At 44.9% G+C, this 27129-nt stretch overlaps 1 protein-coding gene and 1 non-coding gene across 9 annotated transcripts in view; both read right to left on the bottom strand.

Annotated features, from left to right (window-relative positions):
• LOC139268607 (guanine nucleotide-binding protein G(I)/G(S)/G(O) subunit gamma-12) overlaps positions 1 to 27129 on the bottom strand; it is a 213817-nt gene that overhangs the window by 18617 nt on the left and 168071 nt on the right. Inside the window, exons 4-6 of one of the 8 annotated variants that reach the window (XM_070886996.1) lie at positions 18854 to 18896; positions 18418 to 18548; positions 16544 to 16591 (exon numbers count right to left, since the gene is read on the bottom strand). The exons of 5 other annotated variants lie outside the window; for them this stretch is intronic. The gene's annotated coding sequence lies outside the window, so the exon portion shown is untranslated. The remainder of the gene's footprint in view (positions 1 to 16543; positions 16592 to 18417; positions 18549 to 18853; positions 18897 to 27129) is intronic. 2 more of the 8 variants (XM_070886995.1, XM_070886997.1) reach the window with 2 other exon arrangements.
• On the bottom strand, positions 308 to 489 carry LOC139269862 (U2 spliceosomal RNA). The gene has a single exon (XR_011594352.1). It is a non-coding gene; the product is annotated as a U2 spliceosomal RNA (small nuclear RNA).

Here is a 27129-nt window from a genome sequence, read left to right as displayed (position 1 = left end):
AAAATGGCACAATGCATTAATTGGCCTGTCGAGAGGTGTTTTATCTGATCTTTCTCCCTGCTTAGACAGGCCAGTAATTTGTTTCAAGCAACTTATACTGTACTGGGCGCCTGGTCTGCGGAGGAGAATCGTGTGTGCTGCACTCTCATATTTACACAGTACATTAGAACCAAATTCCACATTGGCCAGCCCTTGAATTGTAAACACACTGGCTTAGATTTTTTTTTGTTCATTCTTGTCAGATCAACTCCAGCGCCAAAGATCACTTTGCGCTACTACATTTGATCTTAGCCAAAAGGCCGAGAGGGGAAGCTGCACCGTTCCTGGAAACACTGCAATACCAGGTCGGTGCATGGAGTGGACGGAGCAAGCCCCTGTTCCATCTCCCTGTTCCAAAAATCAATTTAATATTTGGTCCCCAGATAGGGGATATTAAACTGATAAGAACAGATACTACACTTGATCTTAGCCAAAAGGCCGAGATGCGATACTGGCTTAGAAATTAGCCAGCATGAATTGGGCGCAGGGAACGATCCATGCAATGAAACGGTTAGGCCCAAAGCCCACTTGATATTGGGTCTCAGGCCTCATTTACATGAGGCTGGTGAGCTGCAGACGCCTGCTAGGAGTCCTCAGGCAGCGTGCTGAAGATCATTTCAATTTTTGGGCCATTGCATCACTGACAGTGGCCCTCAGGTAGATCCTGGGATTGTGGGGGGGGGGGGGGGGGGAGGGGCGTGCAGAGAAACGAGGAGGGATCCAATGAGGAAGTGACTAGGGAGCAGCAATCGGGATAGGAAGGGCAACAATCAGGCGGGACCGAGGGCTGGCAATAGTCTTCAGAACTGCTCCACATTCAGGCAAGTACTTAAAAAAAAAAAGAAGCCGTTTGGTGGCAACCTGCAGCGGTTCCTTCAGCGCAGGATAATTTTACAAATGGGACCTCTAACAGGCATTAGGTCTCCTATTTGCATATGCAAAGGAACTAAAGCCTATTTCAGACGCAAGCCCTGGGCGCCTTTCTTCTTTTACCAATATGGTGGACGCCGCACGACTTTTATTCCCACATTCCATATACCACATGCAATTCATGGTCCATCATATTTTCAAGCTGCCCCATATCTGTCTCTAAAAACATTAAGTATAATCATAGAATCATAGAATGATTCAGCACATTCGGACCCTGGTACCTGTGCCGGTTCTTTGAAAGAGCATGCTAAAGTATACATTAAATTTTCCTTTCTTCACTCACTCTCAGGAAATATCCAGTTTCTATTCAACATTACAGAACTCAGCTTGCGCATATGCATGAGAAAATATCATTGGTGCAATCTCTCAAGCCACCATCCCCTGACATGATCATCCAATATATTGCTCTTCTTCAAAATAAGGAACTTCACTGAAACTGCAGGATAATATAACTTGCCATCGTTTCATTTTGAACTGTTTGAATAGCATAAAGCACCTGTAATGTTTCAGCATTTTCTGACAATTTTTTCACATACATTCAGAAAGAGTTACTTTTAATGCTGGGTTTTTAAAGTGAAAAAGGCACCTAGATACAAAGATGCTTAATATTCTAATGAAAGTTATTTTCCCCAAAGACCAAATAATAAGCAATTTGTTAGTTTGTCTTGGTAATCTGACAACACCTCACACCCATTTTGTTTGATAATCTTTGATCCTTGTCCGTCTGTAAATGGAAGGAGATAAATCACAAAAATACAGCTGCAGTCAGCTTTTTAAAGAGAAAGTGCGAGGTCTTTCGTAGAGACACGGGGCCGAATTTTGGTGAAAAACCACCACCATCGGATTACCACCAGAAAAAAAGCTATGATTTTTTAATTAAGATCATCAGAAATTTGATCAACATATTTTTAAAAATCCACCCGGCGGGCAAAAATCAATGTTCCACGTGGATTTTTGGCGGAAAATGCGATCCTGGTCAAATTCAGTGGTGTTCTAGAAAGGTTTAGACTGAGGCTGCGAGTTGGGCCGAGGAGGGAGGAAAAACATGAAAAATATTTTTCAAACAAAAAAAAAAAATTGGAAAACATTCACAGGACCATTCTGCACTGAAATGCTGCAAAAGAATTAAAAAAAACTTTAACTTACCATTTTTTTTTTGCAGGGTTTCATTTTTACCGCTGATCGAACTGCTGCTCTGGCTGATTCTCCTTAATAAAAGTTCACGGGATTGGGGGTAATATATTAGCATGGATAGAGGAATGGCTAACTGACAGAGTCGGGATAAATGGTTCATTCTCTGGTTCGCAACCAGTAACTAGTGGGGTACCGCAGAGATCAGTGCTGGGACCCCAAATATTTACAATCTATATTAACGACTTGGAAGAAGGGACTGAGTGTAACGTAACCAAGTTTGCTGATGATACAAAGATGGGAGGAAAAGCAATGTGTGAGGAAGACACAAAAAAATCTGCAAAAGGACATAGACAGGCTAAGTGAGTGGGCAAAAATTTGGCAGATGGAGTACAATGTTGGAAAGTGTGAGGCCATGCACTTTGGCAAAAAAAAAATCAAAGAGCAAGTTATTATTTAAATGGAGAAAGATTGCAAAGTGCCGCAAGTACAGCGGGACCTGGGGGTACTTGTGCATGAAACACAAAAGGATAGTATGCAGGTATAGCAAGTGATCAGGAAGGCCAATGGCATCTTGGCCTTTATTGCAAAGAGGATGGAGTATAAAAGCAGGGAAGTCTTGCTACAGCTATACAAGGTTTTGGTGAGGCTACACCTGGAATACTGCGTGCAGTTTTGGTTTCCATATTTATGAAAGGATATACTTGCTTTGGACGCAGTTCAGAGAAGGTTCACTAGGTTGATTCCGGGGATGAGGTGGTTGACTTATGAGGAAAGGTTGAGTAGGTTGGGCCTCTACTCACTGGAATTCAAAAGAATGAGATCTTATTGAGACATGTAAGATTATGAGGGGGCTTAACAAGGTGGATGCAGAGAGGATGTTTCCACTGATGGGGGAGACTAGACCTAGAGGGCATGATCTTAGAATAAGGGGCCACACATTTAAAACAGAGATGAGGAGAAATTTCTTCTCTCAGAGGGTTGTTAATATATGGAATTCGCTGCCTCAGAGAGCTGTGGAAGCTGGGACACTGAATAAATTTAAGACAGAAATAGACAGTTTCTTAAACGATAAAGGGATAAGGGGTTATGGGGAGCGGGCGAGGAAGTGGAGCTGAGTCCATGATCAGATCAGTCATGATCTTATTGAATAGCGGAGCAGGCTCGAGGGGCCGTATAGCCTACTCTTGCTCCTATTTCTTAGGTTCTTATGTCCTTAGTGTTTTTTTCCCCCCACGTACAGATCACTGCTACCATCAAACTTGGGGGAAGTGTTTTTTTTAAGTGTTGCATGCCAGCGGTCTGCTCCCCAGCAGTATTTCAAAACTGCCGGCGGTACACTTTGATCAAAATTGCAATGGGTGATATTACACAAAAAAATATGAATACCACTCAAAAACTCGGCAGAAATGATGATCAAAATCCAGTCCTAAGAAGTTATAAATGGTGAGGAAGGTTAGCATTCATCTTGTTTAAATCAAGCAAAGCGGAGAAGATAAGTTGTAATGATTGAATTAAGGTGCCCGATCACAACAGCTGTTCTGTATGTTCACCTTGATGTGAAATAAAACAACTTATTCATTTATATCAAGCCTTGTCTCACCAAGTGCTTGCTAGGTTTGCCTTAAGAGAAATTGAAGAAACAATGTCCAAAAGACACGAATATCCAGTTCAGATCACGAGGGTATACTGTTGTTACAGCTCTGGGTTACACTATTGTTATGAGGAGATAGAAGGCAGTGTAATTCAACTCCCATAAAAAATGCTCAGATTGCACACCGAGCGACTGACACCACTGAAACCAAGGGCTGGATTTTTCGGCTTTGCCGTTTTCGCGGCAAAAATAGAGGCTGGGCGGGAAATGTACCGCTCGATTAAAGTTTGCGCTTTGTGGAGTAACTTTCGTAATTTGGGCCTAGCGCCTAGGACACAGCGCAAAGGGAAGCATTGTACTAGTTTTGAGGCGCAAACATGGGATCATCGACAGCTTTTGTGCGGGGCTGGGAGCACTCAGAGGGGCCTAGGGAGCGAGAAAAAAAAATTCACAAAAACTTTCAAAAAAACATTGCCAACGCCCTACCACACAAATCGCTGCAAAAATATATAAAAAAATCAAAATTTTAACTTACCTTTTTTTTTTTAAACAGTGTATCCAAGTCACCGCTGCCTGCAGGGCTGCACCGCTGTGTTTTCCCTGGCGATCATTTGGGGGGGGGGGGGGGGGGGGCGTTTCGCGGCGTACGGGTAGGGTGATTGACAAAACTTGTGCCGGTGTCACAATGCGAGCCGTCGCACACCCGGTGCAGCTTTCCCCGGCAGTGCTTCTAAGTGCCGCCGGAAAAAGTGACCATTTTTTGCCGCGGGGGGTCAAAACATGGCGAAAACCTGGTTGCAAATGACCTGAAAATCCAGCCGCAAGAGTTTGTAGTAGTATTGTACCAAAATACAAAGCAGTATCACAGCAAGCAGTTGTTTTTAAGAACAGCAAGAATTTTAACTTCCTGCTATAGCTGCTAAACTGTTATTTCAAAGTGGTGTCATCTCTCAAACTACACAGTATTTTAAGTTTGTACATCTTACAGTATACCCTGCATCAGAAGAATTATTGCTCATGTTTCACCTCAAAATAGCATATAATGGTCACTATGCTTCTTTCTGACTTAAATTAAAGTTTAAAAAAAACTTAAGCAACATCAATTTGCTAATCGTTCTGGAGCTGATCCAAGCATGTCAGAACACTGGAGGTAGAAACTGATTATGACTACTCCAGTACTCAATCTTTATGCACTTATTGGCATTGATCTACCACCAATTTGCAGAAAAGTGGCCTGCCATGGTGAATGATTGGTTAAACAAGGATATTTTTGGCATTCTCTTTTCAGTTAGGTAGGTACCCACCATCAGACGCCTTTCATCAAGACCTAGCTTTGCACAATAGTTCCATTAAAAAAAACATTTAATTGGTTCCAGGGACGTGGGCATCACTGGCAAGGTGGTGGTGAGACACTTTTTTACACCTCTGCAGTCCGTGATGAAGGAACTCCCATTATCTGAGGAGTTGCAAATGGAACTAAACACTGCAATTATCAGTGAAAGATGGAGGGAAGGTCATTTATGAAGCAGCTGAAGATGGTTGGGCTTAGATACTGCCCTGAGGAACTCCTGCAATGATGTCCTGGGGCTGAGATGACTGACCAACAACTATAGCCATCTTCCTTTGTGCCAGGTATGACTCCAGCCAGGGGAGAGATGTCCCTGATTCCCATTGACTTCAATTTTATTAGGGCTCCTTGATGCCACACTCGACTCACCTCTGGAATTCAGCTCTTTTGTCCATGTTTAGACCAAGGCTGTAATGAGGTCTGGAGCCATGTAGTCCTGGCAGAACCCAAACTGAGCATTAGTGAGCAATTTATTGGTGAGTAAGTGCCGCTTGATAGCACTGTCGATGACAACTCCCATCACTTTGATGATGATTGAAAGTAAACTGAGGGGCGGTAATTGGCCGGATTGGATTTGTCCTGCTTTTTGTGGATAGGACATAGCTGGGCAGTTTTTCCACATTGTTGGGTAGATACCAATGTTGTAGCTGTACTGGAACAGCTTGGCTAGAGGCGCGGCTAGTTCTGGAGCACAAGTCTTCAGCACAACAGCCGGGATGTTGTCGAGGCCCATAGCCATTGCTGTATCCAGTGTGCTCAGCTATTTCTTGACATTACGTGGAGTGAATCGAATTGGCTGAAGACTTGATTTTGTGATGGTGGGGACCACAGAAGCAGGCTGATATATGGATCATCCATTCGGCTGAAGATGGTTGCAAAAGCTTCAGCCTAGTCTTTCACACCCGCGTGCAGGGTTCCGCCATCATTGAGAATGGGGATATTCGTGGAGTCTCCTCCTCCTGGGTTACTTGTTTAATTGCCCACCACCATTTACGACTGAATGTGGCAGGACTGCAGAGCTTTGATTGGATTCGTTGATTGTGGGACTGCTTAGCTCTATCTATAGCATGCTGCTTCCGCTCTTTAGCATGTATATAGTCCTATGTTGTAGCTTCCCCAAATTGGCACCTCATTTTTAGGTACGCCTGATGCTGCTCCTGGCATACTCTTCTGAACTCTTCATTGATCCAGGGTTGGTCCCCTGGCGTGATGGTAATGGTAGAGTGAGGGATATGCCAGGCCATGAGGTTACAGATTGTGGTGGAATACAATTCTACTACTGATGGCTCACAGTGATTCATGGATGCCCAGTTTAGAGCTGCTAGATCAATTCTGAATCCATCACATTTCACATGGTGGTAGTGCCACACAACACGATGGAAGATGTCCTCAGTGTGAAGATGGGACTTCCATCTCCACAAGGACTGTGCGGTGGCCACTGCTGTCAATATCATCATGGACAGATGCATCTGCGACAGGTAGTCTAGTGAGGATGAGGTCAAGTCGGTTTTTCCCTCGTGTTGGTTCTCTCACCATAGTCTTAGTCTGGCAGCTATGTCCTTCAGGACTTGCACAGCTCGGTCAGTAGTGGTGCTACCTAGCTACTTTTGGTGATGGACATTGAAGTCCCCCACCGAGAGGACATTCTACACCTTTGCTGCCCTCAGTGCTTATTCCAAGTGGTGTTCAACATGGAGGAGTACTGATTCATCAGCTGAGAGAGGACGGTAGGTGATAATCAGCAGGAGGTTTCCTTGCCCATGCTTGACCTGAAGCCATGGGACTTCATGGGGTCTGGAGTCAATGTTGAGGACTCCCATGGCCACTCCCTCCCAACTGTATACCGTGTTGGTCTGTTCTGCCTCTGGGACAGGACATACCCAGGGATGGTGATGGAGGAATCTGGAAAATGGTAGAACAGGCAGCTACGGTGCCAAGGCATGGTTCTAAGTAATGTAAATCTAACCATCCAAAGTTACATCCTGGACAAGACCTACAATGAAACAACAGCATGCATGGAAGCACTTCATGTACTAAACATGTGAGGTCAGTAAGGTCAAGAACTGAGGACAACCTGGTCAATTGGGGACCAAGTGACAAATTGATACAGATATGGTAGACGGCAGACCTTGGAAGCATTTTACTTGAAAATGTCAGTAGCTGCCTATGCAATGATGGAGGCTTGACTGTTATTAGTATGATTGAATGTGAAGGACTGGAACAAATTGGTAAGATGCCACAACGTCACTAGCCAACTCAACAGTAATGGTAGTATTTTCAAAAATATACGTTCACATCTGTATTTTATGAAGACATGGCACATTTTGATTGCATGGTGCTCGAGAGGAATACAGCGATATACCCAGATTTCCCTGTATAACTGTGCTATTGCTGGAGCAATTGGGGTCAGAGTTTGAGACAACTTGATTGCTCTTGGGTTCTGGGGATTAGTTAAGTTTGGGGTTTGGAAAGAGTTTTTTTTGTTTACATATTAGTGGTCAGGTTGGCTTGGGTCATTTCTACAAATCCACAAATCAGTAGATCTGTTGCCAGACAGGGTGGAGTGAGCCCCAAAGTGCAAGGCATTTCTCCAGATCCAGGTAGAGACTGAACATCACTTGTTCTAATTGGCATAGGTGCCGCATGATTCAGCCATGTTGTGGGAAGGGCTGTATTTCACCACAGAGGGGGATAACACCATCTTGCAGTTGTGTACAGAATGTGGAGGACAAAAACTCCATGTTTCAGTGACATCGCAGTGGAGGTATGGTGGAGCATTTGCAAGAGAGGAGGCATTTCTTCTTCCCAGGATGGCACCAGGATTCCAAAAACATACCCAGCTGCAGTCCTAGAAGGAGGCTACCGAGGTAGTGAGCATGTGCAGCATTACCCCTGCATGGCTTCAGTGCAGAAAGAGGCCTGATGATCTGCCCATGAGAGCAAAGGTGAGCTGCAGGTCTTCATTCAAATGAGTCACACCTTTCCATAACAATTTTTTTCCACTCCATCCCCACATACACTCTGCATGCTTCTTCTCCAATCACTACAGGCCACACAGCAGCAGCTCTCATCACAAACAGACACTCACCTGCCTCTCATGCCCTTACAACAATCACAAACAGCTGTCTGGATTCACCTGCTCACAAGGGCTTTCACTCTTTTCTCACTATAGCCGTTCTCTTGCACAAGAGCACCTTCTATAAACGTGCTGCTCTCCCTCTTGGAATGCTCTCTAGATGAAGAAGCCTCATACAGCTGAACAGTACATTACAGTAATGAAATACCAACATTTTGCAAGTCTTTCTGCAGAAACATAGAAACATAGAAACATAGAAACATAGAAAATAGGTGCAGGAGTAGGCCATTCGGCCCTTCTAGCCTGCACCGCCATTCAATGAGTTCATGGCTGAATATTCAACTTCAGTACCCCATTCCTGCTTTCTCGCCATACCCCTTGATCCCCCTAGCAGTAAGGACCTCATCTAACTCCTTTTTGAATATATTTAGTGAATTGGCCTCAACAACTTTCTGTGGTAGAGAATTCCACAGGTTCACCACTCTCTGGGTGAAGAAGTTCCTCCGCATCTCGGTCCTAAATGGCTTACCCCTTATCCTTAGACTGTGACCTCTGGTTCTGGACTTCCCCAACATTGGGAACATTCTTCCTGCATCTAACCTGTCTAACCCCGTCAGAATTTTATATGTTTCTATGAGGTCCCCTCTCATTCTTCTGAACTCCAATGAATACAAGCCCAGTTGATCCAGTCTTTCTTGATAGGTCAGTCCCGCCATCCCGGGAATCAGTCTGGTGAACCTTCGCTGCACTCCCTCAATAGCAAGAATGTCCTTCCTCAGGTTAGGAGACCAAAACTGTACACAATACTCCAGGTGTGGCCTCACCAATGCCCTGTACAACTGTAGCAACACCTCCCTGCCCCTGTACTCAAATCCCCTTGCTATGAAGGCCAACATGCCATTTGCTTTCTTAACCGCCTGCTGCACCTGCATGCCAACCTTCAATGACTGATGTACCATGACACCCAGGTCTCTTTGCACCTCCCCTTTTCCTAATCTGTCACCATTCAGATAATAGTCTGTCTCTCTGTTTTTACCACCAAAGTGGATAACCTCACATTTATCCACATTATACTTCATCTGCCATGCATTTGCCCACTCACCTAACCTATCCAAGTCGCTCTGCAGCCTCACAGCATCCTCCTCGCAGCTCACACTGCCACCCAACTTAGTGTCATCCGCAAATTTGGAGATACTACATTTAATCCCCTCATCTAAATCATTAATGTACAGTGTAAACAGCTGGGGCCCCAGCACAGAACCTTGCGGTACCCCACTCGTCACTGCCTGCCATTCTGAAAAGTACCCATTTACTCCTACTCTTTGCTTCCTGTCTGACAACCAGTTCTCAATCCATGTCAGTACACTACCCCCAATCCCATGTGCTCTAACTTTGCACATCAATCTCTTGTGTGGAACCTTGTCGAACGCCTTCTGAAAGTCCAAATACACCACATCAACTGGTTCTCCCTTATCCACTCTACTGGAAACATCCTCAAAAAATTCCAGAAGATTTGTCAAGCATGATTTCCCTTTCACAAATCCATGCTGACTTGGACCTATCATGTCACCTCTTTCCAAATGCACTGCTATGACATCCTTAATAATTGATTCCATCATTTTACCCACTACCGATGTCAGGCTGACCGGTCTATAATTCCCTGTTTTCTCTCTCCCTCCTTTTTTAAAAAGTGGGGTTACATTGGCTACCCTCCACTCCATAGGAACTGATCCAGAGTCAATGGAATGTTGGAAAATGACTGTCAACGCATCCACTATTTCCAAGGCCACCTCCTTAAGTACTCTGGGATGCAGTCCATCAGGCCCTGGGGATTTATCGGCCTTCAATCCCATCAATTTCCCCAACACAATTTCCCGGCTAATAAGGATTTCCCTCAGTTCCTCCTCCTTACTAGACCCCCCGACCCCTTTTATAACCGGAAGGTTGTTCGTGTCCTCCTTCGTGAATACCGAACCAAAGTACTTGTTCAATTGGTCCGCCATTTCTTTGTTCCCCGTTATGACTTCCCCTGATTCTGACTGCAGGGGACCTACATTTGTCTTTACTAACCTTTTTCTCTTTACATATCTATAGAAACTTTTGCAATCCGTCTTAATGTTCCCTGCAAGCTTCTTCTCATACTCCATTTTCCCTGCCCTAATCAAACCCTTTGTCCTCCTCTGCTGAGTTCTAAATTTCTCCCAGTCCCCAGGTTCGCTGCTATTTCTGGCCAATTTGTATGCCACTTCCTTGGCTTTAATACTATCCCTGATTTCCCTTGATAGCCACGGTTGAGCCACCTTCCCTTTTTTATTTCTATGCCAGACAGGAATGTACAATTGTTGTAGTTCATCCATGCGGTCTCTAAATGTCTGCCATTGCCCATCCACAGTCAACCCCTTAAGTATCATTCGCCAATCCATCTCAGCCAATTCACGCCTCATACCCTCAGAACAAGATGGTGCACAACAATAGGGAGGCACCTGAACCAGGGAGATGGGGAAGGGGGGTAAGTTAGATGGCAGAGGATGCAGACAATGGGCCAGAGAGCCACCAGAAGCATTGGTGAGGATGAGGCGGAAGCAAGCCACAGCAAATTGTCCTCAGTATCCACCAGCTTCAAAATGCTAGTGGATCATATGGATAAGAGCATGGTCTGCTCTCACGCTAATTATTAGGAGTGAGGTCCTGCAGGCTCATGGGACTGGCAGTAGCTCAATGGGCATTTGCTGCCCTCTCTCAGGATGACTGCATATCTGCTCCTTTGACACCTACTGAACTAGTGCTGGCAAAGATGCAAAAAAGACAGCTGGGCCAGACTGCCCCCGGCAGTATCCAAGATGTCGCAGTCTCCAACCGGGCACTGGGCCCTCAAAGTTCAAACGTGTCATGGACTTCTACTTGAACATCAGTGGATTTCCACATATCCCTGCTGAAGCTACTGGGGGAGCATGAGAATAGGAAAGAAAACATTTAAGAGGAGCACCACGGGAAAACAACAAGGTGAAACTGGTTTATGTCATGTCACCGTGTGAAGGCATTAAAAATTATAACATGTAAGTTTGACTATTGCAAAGGTTACATTGAGATAGCAATGCAGGTTGCATCTGTGGAAATGGTGGTCAGAGTAGAGGGGGGGGCATGTTCTTGCAATGTGGAGGGTTAATTGAATTAATGTTGAAAGACTGTTAATGCAGGGGTGATGTGAAGGAGTTAGTTCTGAATTTTCGTCTATTGGAAGCCGTAGTCTATAGGCTATAGGCTGCTGGCAATGTGTAGGGTTACGGTCGCCTGTGCGCAACTCTGACAGGACTTGTTGCAACTCCAGCATGCTCTCATCGCCGCTGCTGCTGCTCCTCCTCCTCCTCCTCCTCCTCCTTTTGCCCAGAAGTAGGTTGCAAAAATGACTCCAAGTCCTCTTCTCACCCTCCCTCCCTGATCTGCCAAAAAAAAAATCACTAGTAGTCGCTACTCGGGTTCCAAATCCTTTCACAGCATTGAAATCTTAATACAGTATTTGCACAAGTACTGATCAGTTTTGTGTGCCATGGCTTGCCCCATTCAATACTGCTCATAAATGCCCAGTCCGGCCTTCAATGCCAAGAAGTGCTGCTTGGGCACACCCATCACTGCTATTTACATTTTGCCTACCAAAAATTACATTGCGGTCCTAATCGTGCCATAGATTTAAATATCATTGTGAGGCCACTGTTGCATTTAGTTGTCCAACCCAAGGATCCTGGGAAAATGGCACCAGCAGCACCGTCAACACAATGGTAATTCTTTTCCCATGATTATTAGATCCCTACTGTCCTGTTGCCACCAGGCGGGACTCCTGAAAATCCAGCCTACAATGTCAATTCTAGTAAAACATTCTGATGTTAATATTACAAGTTGTTCATGATGCAAATAGTTAACTTGTTTTTACTTATTTTGTACTTGGGTCATTTATGCCAAGTTGCATGACTTGAGGTCACAAATTTCACCACCAGTGTGGAAAAAAAACACTCTTCCTTTCAAACCACATTAAACCTGTAATACTCTGTCTATTCATCTTAATTTGAAGCCAGTTAATTTGAATGATCTGATTATTCAAATATTTTGTGCACTAAGTTCATGCTCTGCTGTGTCATTTGTGTTGCTTCATTAAATTAATGAATAATGTGAATTTTTTGTGTTTAAAAACATTTGAATTTTTTTTTTATTCATTCATGGGATGTGGGTGTTGCTGGCAAGACCAGCATTTATTGCACCTTCTCAAGTGCCCTCGAGAAAATGGTGGCGAGCCGCCTTCTTGAACCGCTGCAGTCCATGTGGTGACAGTACTCCCACAATGCTGGTAGGTAGGGAGATCCAGGATTTTGACCCAGTGATGATGAAGGAACGGCAATACATTTCCAATTTGGGATGGTGTGCGACTTGGGAAGGGAACTTGAAGGGGAAGAATTCCCATGCCCCTGCAGCTTTGTCTTTCTAGGTGGTAGAGGTTGTGGGTTTGGGAGGTGCTCATACAATCATAGAAATTTGTAGCACAGAAGGAGGCCACTTGGCTCATCATGTCTGTGCCGGCCGATAAAGAGCTACCCAGCCTAATACCACTTTCCAGCTCTCGGTCCATAGTCTGCAGGTTATGGCACTTCAAGTGCATATCCAAGTACCTTTTAAATGCGATGAAGGTTTCTGTCTCTTCCACAGTATTTATGTGACTAGTCCAGTTAAGTTTCTGGTCAATGGTGACTCCTCCCAGGATGTTGATGGTGGAGGATTCAACAATGGGGAGGTGGTTAGCCTCTCTCTTGTTGGAGATGGGACTTGAGCACAAAAATTTAGGCCGACACTCCAGTGCAGTACTGAAGGACTGCTGCACAGTCGGAAGTGCCGTCTTTTGGATGAGACGTAAAAGATCCCATGGCACTATTTCGCGGAAGAGTTATTCCCAGTGTCCTGGCTGATATTTATCCCTCAATCAACATAACAAAAACAGATTATCTGTTCATTATCACATTGCTGTTTGTGGGAGCTTGCTGTGCTCAAAATGGCTGCCGCATTTCCCACATTACAAGTTACTACACTCAAAGTATTTCATTGGCTGTAAAGCGCTTTGAGATGTCCAGTGGTCATGAAAGACGTTAAATAAATGCAAGTCTTTCTTTTCTTTTTCATTGCCTGGCATTTGCGAGGCACAAATGTTACTTGCCACTCATCAGCCCAAGCCTGGATGTTGTCCAGGTCTTGCTGCATGCGAGCATGGACTGCTTCATTAGCTGAGGAATTGCGAATGGAACTGAACACTGTGCAATCAGGGAACACCCCCACTTCTGAACTTACGGTGGAGGGTAGGTTATTAATGAAGCAACTGAAGATGATTGGGCCTAGGACACTGCCCTGAGGAACTCCTGCAGTGATGTCTTGGGGCTGAGATGATTGGCCTCCAACAACCACAACCATTTTCCTTTGTGCTAGGTATGAGACTCCAACCAGTGGAGAGTTTTCCCCGATTCCCACTAATTTTATTTTACCAGAACTCCTTAGTGCCACACTCGGTCAAATGCTGCCTTGATGTCAAGGGCAGTAACTCTCACCTCACTTCTGTAATTCAGCTCTTTTTCTCATGTTTGGACCAAGGCTGAAATGAGGTCTGGAGCAGAGTGGTCCTGATGGAACCCAAACTGAGCATCACCATTACTGGTGAGTAAGTACCATTTTGATAGCGCTGTCAACGATACCCTTCCATCACTTCGCTGATGATTGAGAGTAGGCTGATGGGGCAGTAATTGGCTGGATTAGATGTTCAGCTTTCTGTGGACAGGACATACCTGGGCAGTTTTCCACATTGTCAGGTAGATGCCAGTGCTGCAGCTGCACTGGAACAGCTTGGCTAGAGACACGGTTAGTTCTGAAGCACAAGTCTACACAGCATTACAGCCGAGCTATTGTCGGGACCCATAGCCTTTGCTGTATCCAGTGCACTCAGTTTGTTCTTGATATCACGTGGAGTGAACCGAACTGGCTGCAGACTGGCTTTTGTGATGGTGAGGATCTTAGGAGGAGGCTGATATGGAGCATCTGCTCGGCGCTTCTAGCTGAAGAAGGTTGAGAGTGCATCAGCCTTGCCTTTTGCACTTCCATGCTGGGCTCCGCCGTTGTTGAGGTTGGGGATGATCATGGAGTCGCCTCCGCCCGTTAGTTGTTTAATTGTCCACCACCATTGTGGCATCGCTTAACTCTGTTTATAACATGCTGTTTTCAGTGTTTAGCATGCATGTAGTCCCCGTGTTGTAGCTTTTAGGTACGCCTGGTGCTGTTCATGGCTTGCTCTTCTAAATTCCTCATTGAACCAAGGTTGGTTACCTGGCTTGATGGTAATGGTAGAGAGAGGGATATGCTGGGCCATGAGGTCACAGATTGCGGTGGAATACAATTCTGCTGCTGCTGATGGCCCACAGCACCTCATGGATGACCAGTCTTTAGCTGCCAGATCTGTTCTGAATCTATACCATTTAACACAGTGGTAATGTCACACAACACGATGGAGGGTGTCCTCAGTGTGAAGATGGGACTTCGTTTCAACAATGGCCATATGCAATGGTCACTCCGACCAATACTATCTTGGACAGATGCATCTGCAATAGCTAGATTGGTGAGGACAAGGTCAAGAAGGTTTTTCCTCTCGTGTTGGTTCTCTCACCACATGCCACAAGCCCAGTCTGGCAACTATGTCCTTCAGGTCTCGGCCAGCTTGCTCATTAGTGATGCTACTGAGCCACTCTTGGTGATGGACATTGATGTCCCCCACCCAGAGTACATGCTGTGCTCTTGCTACTCTCAGTGCTTCTTTCAAGTGGTGTTCAACATGGAGGAGTGCTGATTCAGCAGCTGTGGGAGGGCAGTCTGTAACAATCAGCAGGAGGTTTCCTTGCCCATGTTTGATCTGATGCTATGCAACTTCACGGGGTCCAGAGTCAATGTTGAGGACTCCCAAGGCCACTTCCTCCCGACTGTATACTATTGTTCGTCCACCTCTGGTGGGTGTGTACTGCCGGTGGGAAAGGACATACCCAGGGATGGTGATGGAGATGGAGGAGTCTGGGACGTTGGCCGATAGGTATGATTCTGTGAGAATGACTATGTCAGGCTGTTGCTTAGCTAGTCTGTGGGACAACTCTCCTAATTTTGGCACAAGTCCCCAGATGTTAATGAGGAGAATTTTGCAGGGGCCACTGGACTGGGTGTGCCTTTGTGGTGTCCGAATCAGATGCCTAGATTGATCCCCGGTGGTCCTTCTGGTTTTATTCTTTTGCTTTTTTGGAGCGGTTTGATAAAACTGAGTGGCTAGCTAAGGCAGTTAAGTGTCAATCACATTGCTGTGAAGTTACATATCGGTCAAACTGGGTAAGGGCAGCAAGTTTCCTTTTAGTGAACCAGTTGATTTTTCAGGAGTAGACTGTACTCATACATAGATTTAATTTATTTTTTGGTATCAAAGTACAATTAATTAATCTGTTCATTATTCCAATTAACAGGTCACAGACATCAGCCTCACTCTATTTATATTTTTGGTAAACCACAAAGTGTATATAGTCCTTATCAAGTGCACATGACATTTTAGTGGAGCAGATATGTGTTTTGAAACTGCACGGTTTGCGTTTACTAAGTTCCAAAGTAGTTTTACCATTAGTTCATGTAATATTTAAATATGCTTTTTAAGCTAAAACAAGGGCTAATAAAAAAAACTTGAAGCAATCGAGAGAAAAAGATTATATTATTAGTGTTACTGAAAATTGGCCGAAAGGAGAAGCAGCATTGACATTCCAGCTCATTATTTAGACTCTGATCATCATCATCATCACCATCATAGGCGGTCCCTCGAACGAGGATGACTTGCTTCCACAAGAGTTCACAGATGTTTCAATGAAGGATCCGATGTTCCAGTCCTGAACTCCAATTGAAGGGATGGAAGATGCTTGTGCATGGATTTTTTTTTAACATGTGGTGACCGTTGCACATTAGCCACCACACGGGCTCGACAGAGCTAAGCCTTTATCCAGTGGCAAGGGTTGAACCAGGACGACTGGAGACCTGCTCTGCTGCACGGACCGAGTGCGCACACATATCGCAGTGTGGGCTGGCACGTGCTGCCCCTGGGCCCTCGCCTCTTCTGGGCCCCGTACCTTCATTCACCGCACTTTCGCCCAGCGCCCCAGCTCGATTTATAGCCCCGACTTGCGATGGTGTGCTCACACAGGTCGGGGATCATGATCACACCGCGACCCACCAGTTCAACAGAAGCCTTGCATGACCGATGTTCACCGAAGGATTACTGTTACAATGACTGTACCCCATTATAAATGCCTCCCATCAGCATACAGGGAGAACAGAGCAGAGGAGTTCTCAATGGTGAAATACGGAACAAATCACCACTTACCTAAAACAAAAGATATGTTGAGCAAGTGTGTGGAAATGTCGGTCCCTCCTAGGATTACAAGAGCAGCAGCCCATGAGCAGTGGCATCAGTCCACCATTTAAACCCTTTGCATGGCATAGACAGAGTGAATTCAGAACAAAATGAACCTAAATTATATGGGGCTGGTCCTATTCAAAAATTACTCACAGGCTGACAGGTCAATTGCAGTCTTGAAAATTTCACATGAAATCTCTAATGTATTACAGGGCTGGATAGCAACATGTGCAAAGCTTAATGGGATACTACCGCTTAATGTGTATACCCTTGTCTTATTAGCCCTCCCAAAGTTCCTCACCTCACACTTCTCGGAGTTAAATTCCATTTGCCACTGCTCTGCCCACCTGACCAGTAGATTGATATCCTCCTGCAGCCCATGACTTTCCTCTTCATTATCAACCACACAGCCAATTTTAGTGTCGTCTGCAAACTTCTTAATCATACTCTCTATATTCAAATCTAAATCGTTGATATATACCACAAAAAGCAAGGAACCCAGTACTGAGCCCTGTGGAACCCCACTGGAAACATTCTTCCAGTCACAAAAACATCCATCAATTATTACCCTCTGCCTCCGAGTCAATTTTGGGATCCAACTTGCCACTTTGCCCTGGATCCCATGGGCTTTAACCTTCATTACCAGTCTACCATGCGGGACCTTATCAAAAGCCTTGCTAAAGTCCATATGTACTATATCGTATGCACTACCCTCATCGACCCTCTTGGTTACCTCTTCAAAAAATTAAATCAGGTTAGTCAAACATGATCTTCCCTGAACAAAGTGATACAGCCTGTGTGACTGCAGATATCAGGCACTAACTAGTCTTTGTGAGTACAGTGGGTGTACTCAGTTCCAGTCATTTTCCCCATTTCTAAACTAGTCCCAATACTTCACAAATCTATCTGACAAAGCTCAGCAACTAATAGTATTTTGCCATTCTTCAATATTCTCCAAAACAAGGATATTAGGGTGTTTTTTTGGGGGGTTTATTGCCATGCCTCACAAAAGGCATGGAAGCAACATGTTTATCTTCCTCCAATTTTCTGCTCTGTTCCTGAAAAGAAACGTGAGCCAGATATCTCACCCAACTGGTAATTTTTTAATATGAGTTTTGACCATGGGCATTCAAGGGTTATGTGACCATAGATGCATCACCGGACATTCACACACACACACACACACACACACACACACTTTCAAGTACAGCAATTAGGCGTGGGAACCCTGACTAATCCATAACTCAAAGATGTTTAGTAGCCTGATCCCCAGATTGGCTGAAATCAGCTAATTCTGCACAATCAAGCCTGGGATCTTTAGTATGACCCAGTTTCACACAGTACCCATATTTACTAACTGAGCCACCGAGGGAAGATGTTACTCAACTGTTGTAATCCCACCCACTTTGCTACAGGTGCAACATCCAAAATCCAGAGTTCTGGAATCCAGAATGTTCCGGAATACGGGCCGATCCATGGCGGGGTTGTCCGGAAACCGGAAAATGTTCCGAAATCCGGACCCCCGCCTCGACGGCCTGACCTTTCCGCCCCCCGCCTGGCTTTCCCCCTCCTCGGCTCGACCAACCTTCCCTGGCCTCGGCCTGACTGCAGCTGCCCAACTCCGCCGCGGCCCGACCTCCAGCTGCCCTCCCTCCCCCGGCCCATCCTCCCTCCCGCGTCCTCGGCCCACCTTCCCTCCCTCCCGGCCTCGGCCCGCCCTCCCTCCCCCGGCCTGCACCCCCTCCCCTGGCCCGCCCGACACCCCCCGACCTCTGGCAGCCCAACCGAGGCACCCCCCACCCCCGCCCCGACCGATCTCCCCTCCCTACCTACCTACCTACCTTCCTCGACCCAGGCAAAGACATTCCGAAATCTGGAGCGGCTTCAGTCCCGAGGTTTCCCGATTTCGGACGTCACACCTGTAATGATCATTTTCTGACAGACATTTTAGGTTGAAGATTTTTACTTTTTCCTAAGAGATTAATAATGCAACATTTAGACTTGGTCACTGTGATTCAGAAAGTGTACGGTTAATAACTATTCCTTCTGTATGAACAGCACACTCCACCCTTACAACAAAAATAGAAAAAACGCCCTTCCTCAACTAGAATAGGAACAATTGTGTGTGTGTCTTTGAAAAAGCAGGCATAAGTTGTTTCCAGATTACACAGTAACAGTCAGTGCATCATACCTTTGACGTCCTCACAGAACATCCAACATGGGCACTATTAAAATTATAAATGCAATAAAGTCTATTTCTGTAGCTGATCTGCTTACCCCAGCCGTAAGAAAACGCACACACTTCTAACAACTCTGCAGCCTGTATTGCGAAACACAAATGAAGTAGGGAAAAAATAAACTTCTGGAAGTCACGACTTAAGACTTTTGTCATGATAGCAGCCTTAGGGAGAAATATGAGACACCTAATGAAGCACTGTCTGACCCTCTTTAGGGAATACTTCCTCTCCATTATTATTCTAATCCCCACAACTGTAAGTGACTGTGACTTCCAAAGGAAAACACTTTACTGGACAATGAGGTGCTGCTGTTTTTTTAAAAAAAGAAAAGCACAGCAGAGTTGAATAGTTCTTGCACTGCTGTACGTACAGACAGATAGTTCTCATCCCCAAGACGTCAGGATACTCATAACATCCCCCCAATTGAGGCACAGAAATAAAGACAACCCATCTGAACTGTACAACTTTCAGACCATTATATTTTAAAATTGAAATAAAGAGATATAAAATAATTTTCCGACCTGTATATTGGAAATTCAGACATGCATTCCTACATTTTTCAACTGCAGATTTAAATAACCAGAAAACAAGGCGAAGAGTGCCCACATTTCCAATGGACATTTCCAGCAGGCGAGATTCCTTGTGTGAAGTGGGGGGAAAGTGTCAGCTCAAGGATATTATACTCCCCTTCCCTAAAGCAAAATGTAGACTGGCTGTACATGACTAGACAATAAGTGTTAGATTTGTAACTTCACCTACCTATTTTGTGTTGAGGGGGGCAAGGATATGGAATTTATTTCAGAATAATCATTTGGTCTAATTAATTTTCAAAATGTTTCACTATTTTGCACAAGTTCAATTTGTCACTTGCACTATTCTGTGGATTGGAAAGAAAAAGAGAGCAGGGATTTAGATCGAGTAAATAAAGAGAAACTGTTTCCAATGGTTGAAGGGTTGATTCAGATTTAAGGTGATTGGCAAAAGAACTAGAGGCGACATGAGGGAAAACTTGATGCAACGAGTGGTTAGGATTTGGAAACCACAGCCCGATAAGAGTGGTGGAAACAGATTCATTAACAGCTTTCAAAAGGGAATTGGATAAATACTTGAAGGAGAAAAACATTGCAGGGATATGGGGAAAGAACAGGGGAGTGGGGCTAACTGGATTGCTCTTTGAAAGAGGTGACGCAAACTTGATGAGCCGAATGGCCTCCTTCTGTGCTCTACTGTTCTATGATTTTGATTTGATATATTTTCCTATTTAGCTAGGACTGTATTTTGAATTAAAAAAATACACCTGTCTTGGCAAATATAGTATGTTTCTGGTGGCCATCTTCACTCTCAAAATTGACAGTCCAATTCAGCTTTCGGTAGTCTGGAGCCATTACATAGTATTTACAGCACAGCAACATGTTGGTGTTTATCATCCATGTGAATCTCCTCCAACCCCTCTTCATCTAACCCTATTAACATATCCTTCTATTCCTTTCTCCTTCATGTGTTTATCTAGCTTCCCTTTAAGCGCATCTATGCTCGTTGCCTCAACTTCCTTGTGGTAGCAAGTTCCACATTCTAACCATTCTCGGGGTAAAGTAGTTTCTCCTGAATTCCCTATTGTATTTATTAGTGACTATCTTATATTTATGGCCCCTAGTTCTGGTCTCCCCCACGTGAAAACATCTTTGCTACTACTACTCTATCAAACCCTTTCATAATCTTAACGACCTCTAAGAGGTTATCCCTCAGACTTCGCTTTTCTAGAGAAAAGAGCCCCAGTTTGTTCAATCTTTCCTGATAGGTATAATCTCCCAGTTCTAGCATCGTCCTAGTAAATCTTTATTTGCACTTTCTCCAGTGCCTCTATATCCTTTTTATAACATGGAGACCAGAACTGTTGACAGTACTCCAAGTGTGGTCTAACCAAGGTGCTATACAAGTTTAACATAACTTCTATGTTTTTCAATTCCATCCCTCTAGAAATGAACCCAGTGCTTTGTTCGCTTTTTTTATGGCCTTATTAACCTGCGTCATTACTTTTAGTGATTTGTGTATCTCTATCCCCAGATTCCTCTACTCCCCTACCCGATTTAATAAGAACATAAGAAATAGGAGGAGTAGGCCATACGCTCCCTCGAGCCTGCTCCACCATTCAATACAATCATGACTATCTGTCCCTCCTGTGACAGGGACTGCGGCTCTCATATTGGACTGTTCAGCTACCCAAGGACTCCTTTTTAAGAGTGGAAGCAAGTCCACTTCCCTGTCTGCTCCCCATAACCCCTTATTCCCTATTTCAGTCTTAAATTTATTCAATGACCCAGACTGTCTATCTCAGTCTTAAATTTATTCAATGTCCCAGCTTCCACAGCTCTCTGCGGCAGCGAATTCCACAGATTTACAACCCTCAGAAGAAATTCCTTCTCATCTCAGTTTTAAATGGGCAGCTCCTTATTCTAAGATTATGCCCCCTAGTTCTAGTCTCCCCTATCAGTGGAAACATCCTCTCTGCATCCACCTTGTCAAGCCCCCTCATAATCTTATACGTTTCGATAAGATCACCTCACATTCTTCTGAATTCCAATGAGTAGAGGCCCAACCTACTCAACCTTTCCTCATAAGTCAACCCCCTCATCTCCGGAATCAACATAGTGAACCTTCTCTGAACTGCCTCCAAAGCAAGTGTATCTTTTCTTAAATATGGAAACCAAAACTGTACACGGTATTCCAGGTGTGGCCTCACTAATACCCTGTATAACTGTTGCAAGACTTCCCTGCTTTTATATTCCATTCCCTTTGCAATAAAGGCCAAGATTCCATTGGCCTTCCTGATCACTTGCTGTACCTGCATACTATCCTTTTGTGTTTCATGCTCCAGGGCCCCCAGGTCCCGTTGTACTGCAACACTATGCAATTTTACTCCAGTTAAATAATAACTTGCTCTTTGATTTTTTCTGCCAAAGTGCATAACCTCACACTTTCCAACATTATACTGCATCTACCAAATTTTTGCCCACTCACTTAGCCTGTCTATGTCCTTTTGCAGGTTTTTTATGTCCTCCTCACACACTGCTTTTCCTTCTTTGTTTCATCAGCAAACTTGGCTACGTTATACACGGTCCCTTCATCCAAGTCGTTGATATAGATTGTAAATAGTTGGGGTCCCAGCACTGATCCCTGCGGCACTCCACTAGTTACTGATTGCCAACCAGAGAATGAACCATTTATCCCGACTCTGTTTTCTGTTAGCCAATCTTCTATCCATGCTAATATATTACACCCCCAACTTTGTGAACTTTTATCTTGTGCAGTGACCTTTTATGTGGCACCCTGTCAAATGCCTTCTGGAAGTCCAAATATACCACATCCACTGGTTCCCCTTTATCCACCCTGTCCATAACATCCTCAAAGAATTCCAGCAAATTTGTCAAACATGACTTACCCTTCATAAATCCATGCCGACTCTGCCTGACCGAATTATGCTTTTCCAAATGTCCTGCTACTGCTTCTCGAATAATTGACTCCAACATTTTCCCAATCATCATCATCACAGGCTGTCCCTCAAATCGAGGATGACTTGCTTCCACGTCAAAAAGTTCACAGGTGTTTCAATGATGGACCTAAAATTCCAGGTCCGAACTAAATCTTGAAGGGTGGAAGATGCCTGTGCTTGGATTTTTTTTTTTAACGTGTGGTGACCTTTGCACACTAGCCACCACACGGGCTTGACAGAGCTAGGTCTTGGTCCAGTAGCAAGGGTTAACCAAAACGACTGGAGACCTGCTCTGCTGCATGGACCTAGTGCGCACACATGTCGCAGTGTGGGCTGACCCGTGCTGCCCCTGGGCCCTCGTCTCTTCTGGGCCCCGATCATGTCCCTCTACAATCTCTCGCCGCTCCTTCGCCACGACCGTACCGCTCCTCCTGTACCTGTCCACGCTCCAATCACCGACCTGGATCTTGGTGACGTCCCTTCTCACTGCTGTTGCTCTCCTGCTCCAGCATATGCTGCTCCCTGGAGTGGTACGCTGCCAGGCTGCTCCTTCCACTTCCTGGCCTGCTCTGATGGTGCTCGCAGGCCAGGGGCCGCACAGACTGCTGGGCTAGGCTGCCACGCTGCTCCTCCTGCTCCCAGGCCTGCTCCGATGGTGCTCGCAGGCCAGGGGCCACGCAGACTGCTGGGCAAGGTTGCCACGCACAGACTGCTGGGTTACGTTCCCAACCACAGATGTCAGGCTAACTGGTCTATAGTTTCCTTCTTTTTGTCTGCCTCCTTTTTTTAAATAAGGGCATTACATTTGCAGTTTTCCAATCTGCTGGGACCTCCCCAGAATCCAGGGAATTTTGGTAAATTACAACCAATGCATCCACAATCCCTGCCGCTACTTCTCTTAAGACCCTAGGATGCAAGCCATCAGGTCCAGGGGATTTATCTGCCTTTAGTCCCATTATCCTACTGAGTACCACCTCCTCAGTGATTGTGATTGTGGTAAGTTCCTCCCCCCTATAGCCCCTTGACTATCCAGTGTTGGAATATTTTTAGTGTCCTCTACCGTAAAGACTGATACAAAATATTTGTTCAGAGTTTCTGCCATCTCTATGTTCCCCATTACTAATTCCCCAGTCTCGTCCTCTAAGGGACCAACATTTACTTTAGCCACTCTTTTCCTTTTTTTAAAGACACTTATTTTCAAAAGAGTATATGGCCTCCTTGTTCTCCCGACCAAATGTACCACCTCACACTCCTTTATATTGAAGTTCATTTGCTAATTATGTGCCCATTCTGCAAGTTTATTAATAATATTTTGTCAGAGTCCTCCTCCGTATTAACTACACCACCCGGCCCGCCCCCCCCACCCCAACCAATTTGGTGTTGTCCACAAATTTTAAAATTGTACTTCCGATCCAGAGCCCAAATAGTTTATGTAAATGGTGAACAATAGTGGTCCCAGCATCAATCATTGTGGAACACCACTTCGTAACTTCTGCCAGTCTGAGTAACTATCTTTAACCCCTACTCTCTGTTTTCCATTATGTAGCCAGCTGCTACCTGACCTCGGACTCCACATGTTCTGACCATAGTCATAAGTCTCCTATCAAAGATCTTTTGAAAATCCAAATATGTTGGGCCCAAGTTTCCACACGATAAAAAACGGGCCTAAAAAAAACCTCGCGATTCTGGAGCGTTCTGCAGCTCCTTGTCTGCCTGGCGCAGCGCCCGGGGGGGCGGAGCCTACACTCGCGCCGATTTTGTAAGTGGGAGGGGGCGGGTACTATTTAAATTAGTTTTTTTCCTGCCGGCAACGCTGCGCGTGGGCGTTGGAGCGTTCGTGCACGCGCAGTGTGAAAAAAGCATTGGCACTCGGCCATTTTTGTAGTTCTTTGTAGCCGTTTAATTTTTGAGCATTTTTTTAATAAAAGCACATTGCCATCAGCACATCAGCACTTGCAGCCTTCTCGCTGTCTCCTCTCTCCTCCCCCTCCCCCCCCCCAGCGGGAAGAACGGGCAAATCCTATCCCCCCCCCCCCCCCCCCGTGGGAAGAACGGGCGCCTCCTCCCCCCCCCCCCCCGCGGGAAGAACGGGCGCCTCCTCCCCCCCCCCCCCCCGCGGGAAGAACGGGCGCCTCCTCCCCCCCCCCCCCCCCCGCGGGAAGAACGGGCGCCTCCTCTCCCCCCCCCCCCCCCCCCCCGTGGGAAGAAACGGGCGCCTCCTACCCCGCCGTGGGAAGAACGGGCGCCTCCTACCCCCCCCCACCCCGCGGGAAGAACGGGCGCCTCAGGCTGACTGCAGCATTCTCCGTGCCCGAAGCACTTTCACACAGGTAGGAAGATGGTTTATTTAATCTTTTCTTTGCTTATAAATGTTTATTCAGGTTGGATTTATTTGTATAATATTTGTAGAAGTATAAATAAGGATTTATTGTAGAATTTAATGACTTCCCTTCCCCCCCCCTCCCTCCCCCACCACCTCGTTCTGGACGCCTAATTTGTAACCTGCGCCGATTTTTTAATGTGTAGAACAGGTTTTTTCAGTTCTATAAAAATCTTCACTTGCTCCATTCTAACTTAGTTTGGAGTATGTTTTCACTGTGGAAACTTTGAAATCAGGCGTCAGTGGCCGGACACGCCCCCTTTTGAAGAAAAAATTCTGTTCCAAAGTAGAACTGTTCTACCTGACTAGAACTGCAGAAAAAAAAGTGGAGAATTGCGATTTCTAAGATAGTCCGTTCTCCACCAGTTGCTCCTAAAAATCAGGCGCAAATCATGTGGAAACTTGGGCCCGTTATGTCTACTACATTATCCTTGTCTACTCTTCCTATTACTCCTTCAAAGAATTCATTAACGTTGGTCAAGCATGACCTTCGCTTTTGAAATCCATGCTGACTATTCAGTATATTTTCAGTTTCTAGTTGTTCTTCGATTGCATCTTTGAGTAAGGATTCCATTATCTTTCCTACCACCGACATTAAGATAATTGGTCTACAGTTCCCTGGACTTGTTCTAACTGCCTTTTTAAATATAGGAATCACATTAACTGTCCACCAATCAATCCTCTGGCACTATTTCCTTTTCTAATACAAAGGGAATGCAAGTTGACCTGGCGTTAAATGCATACACACAAAGTCTTAGTTTACAAAAAGGAATATTGAAATCATTCAGCAGAGTACTGGAGTTTAGGCGTTGATCTAGAAGTTCCAATTGAAGGTAAATTACACAATTAATTGAGTTTATTTCACTAGAGCTGTAAAGGTCAAGGGGTAACTTGATCAGAATCAGGTGGATCCTTTGGTGGTGATGACCCTGAATAAAGAGTATTATCCCCTGGTGCGTTTCACTTCCCATCCTTCTCTGCTGTCTATCAGCTTGACTTGCTATTTTCCCTTGCTGAGCAGCTGTTTCAAGCATCAATCCTGAAGATCACTCTGTTACAATTCTGGACAACAGTACTCCAGGCTGTCCCATCACCATGCTGGTTTGCATCCAAGATGCTACATACATATGAAAAAGACAGGCAGGAAAAGACCTGCTGGTCCACCAAGCCTGCCCACTCTCAATATCTGGACACTCAACTAGACACTCCCTATCTGCCCCCCGCTGCCACACCCTACTGCCATGTAATCTCTTGCTACATGAAAGACGGAGAAGATTATGATGGTGACGAATTGTAATCCTGTTTGCATTAATATAATCATGGTAATTTAGTAACTCATCAAAAAACAGCATATAAATATTTGTGCATTTTATTAAAAGCGCTAATTTAACATAAGAAATAACATGCTCATATGATCCAATGTTTGATACCTATCTTGACAGGATTACAGAGAAGAAAATAATGCTTCGATAATGGGTGGCCAAAGTTCACTGCCAGCTTTAAAGCCAAGCAGCAAGCTGAAAATTTACCCAATGACGTAAACGCACTCCTGGTTGGACTCCAATCCTCCACTCTCTGTAAACATCCAAAATTCTGCTGGCCATATCTTATTCTACACCAAGTCCTGCTCGCCCATCACCCCTGTCCTCACAAACCTACATCAACTCCAACAGCTCAAATTTAAAATTCTAATTTTTGTGTTTAAATCCCTCCATGGCTATATCCCTCCCTTAATTCAGTAACCTCCTCCTCCAGCCCTACAACCCACCTGATTTCTCCTTCAGTTCTAGCAATCCCTCCCCAATCTACCTTTCCACTTCCCTCTCCTCTTTTAAAGCTTACCTTAAAACCCATCTCTTTGACAAAAGCTTTTGGTCACCCTCTTAATCACTCTTCTGAGCCAGTTCAATTTTTTTATTCTGCTTCTGTGAAGCACTTTGGGTCGTTTTTCCACATTAAAGGTATTATATAAATACAAGTTATTGTGGAATGGGTTTGTCTGTGTGTTAACCATCAGAGAAACATAAACAAATCATTGCACATCAGTGGTCAGTGAACGTTTGTATGTGCAACTCAGTTTAAGTTTTTGTAGTGAATACAAAACACAGGACATGCTTGAATGCCTTCTTCGAGAAATTAGGTTGGTTAGAGTTCATGGTAGAGGAAATCATGCACAATTTAAGGAGGAAATAGGTTTGATGGGCCAAATTGTTTTTTCTAATTCCATACTTTATAATCTTCAAACAACTCCAATTAATTGGATTATCTTCAGCCCTGAGCCTGTTGTTCTCATCCTCTCTAAACTCCTTCCCATCATAATCACCAAACTGACTGTCACAAAACATGGAATGGAATATACCAATTGGAATGGTTGTGCTCCTTACAAAATCTGAAACAGTACTGCATTGCAGGTGCATTCTGATGGCTTAGTAGGTAAATTTACAGG

This window comes from Pristiophorus japonicus, chromosome 8 (assembly GCF_044704955.1).
Source record: "Pristiophorus japonicus isolate sPriJap1 chromosome 8, sPriJap1.hap1, whole genome shotgun sequence".
Lineage (NCBI taxonomy): Eukaryota > Metazoa > Chordata > Chondrichthyes > Pristiophoridae > Pristiophorus > Pristiophorus japonicus.
The sequence above is the reverse complement of the archived record's forward strand: the minus strand, read 5'-3'. Positions and strand labels throughout refer to the sequence as shown.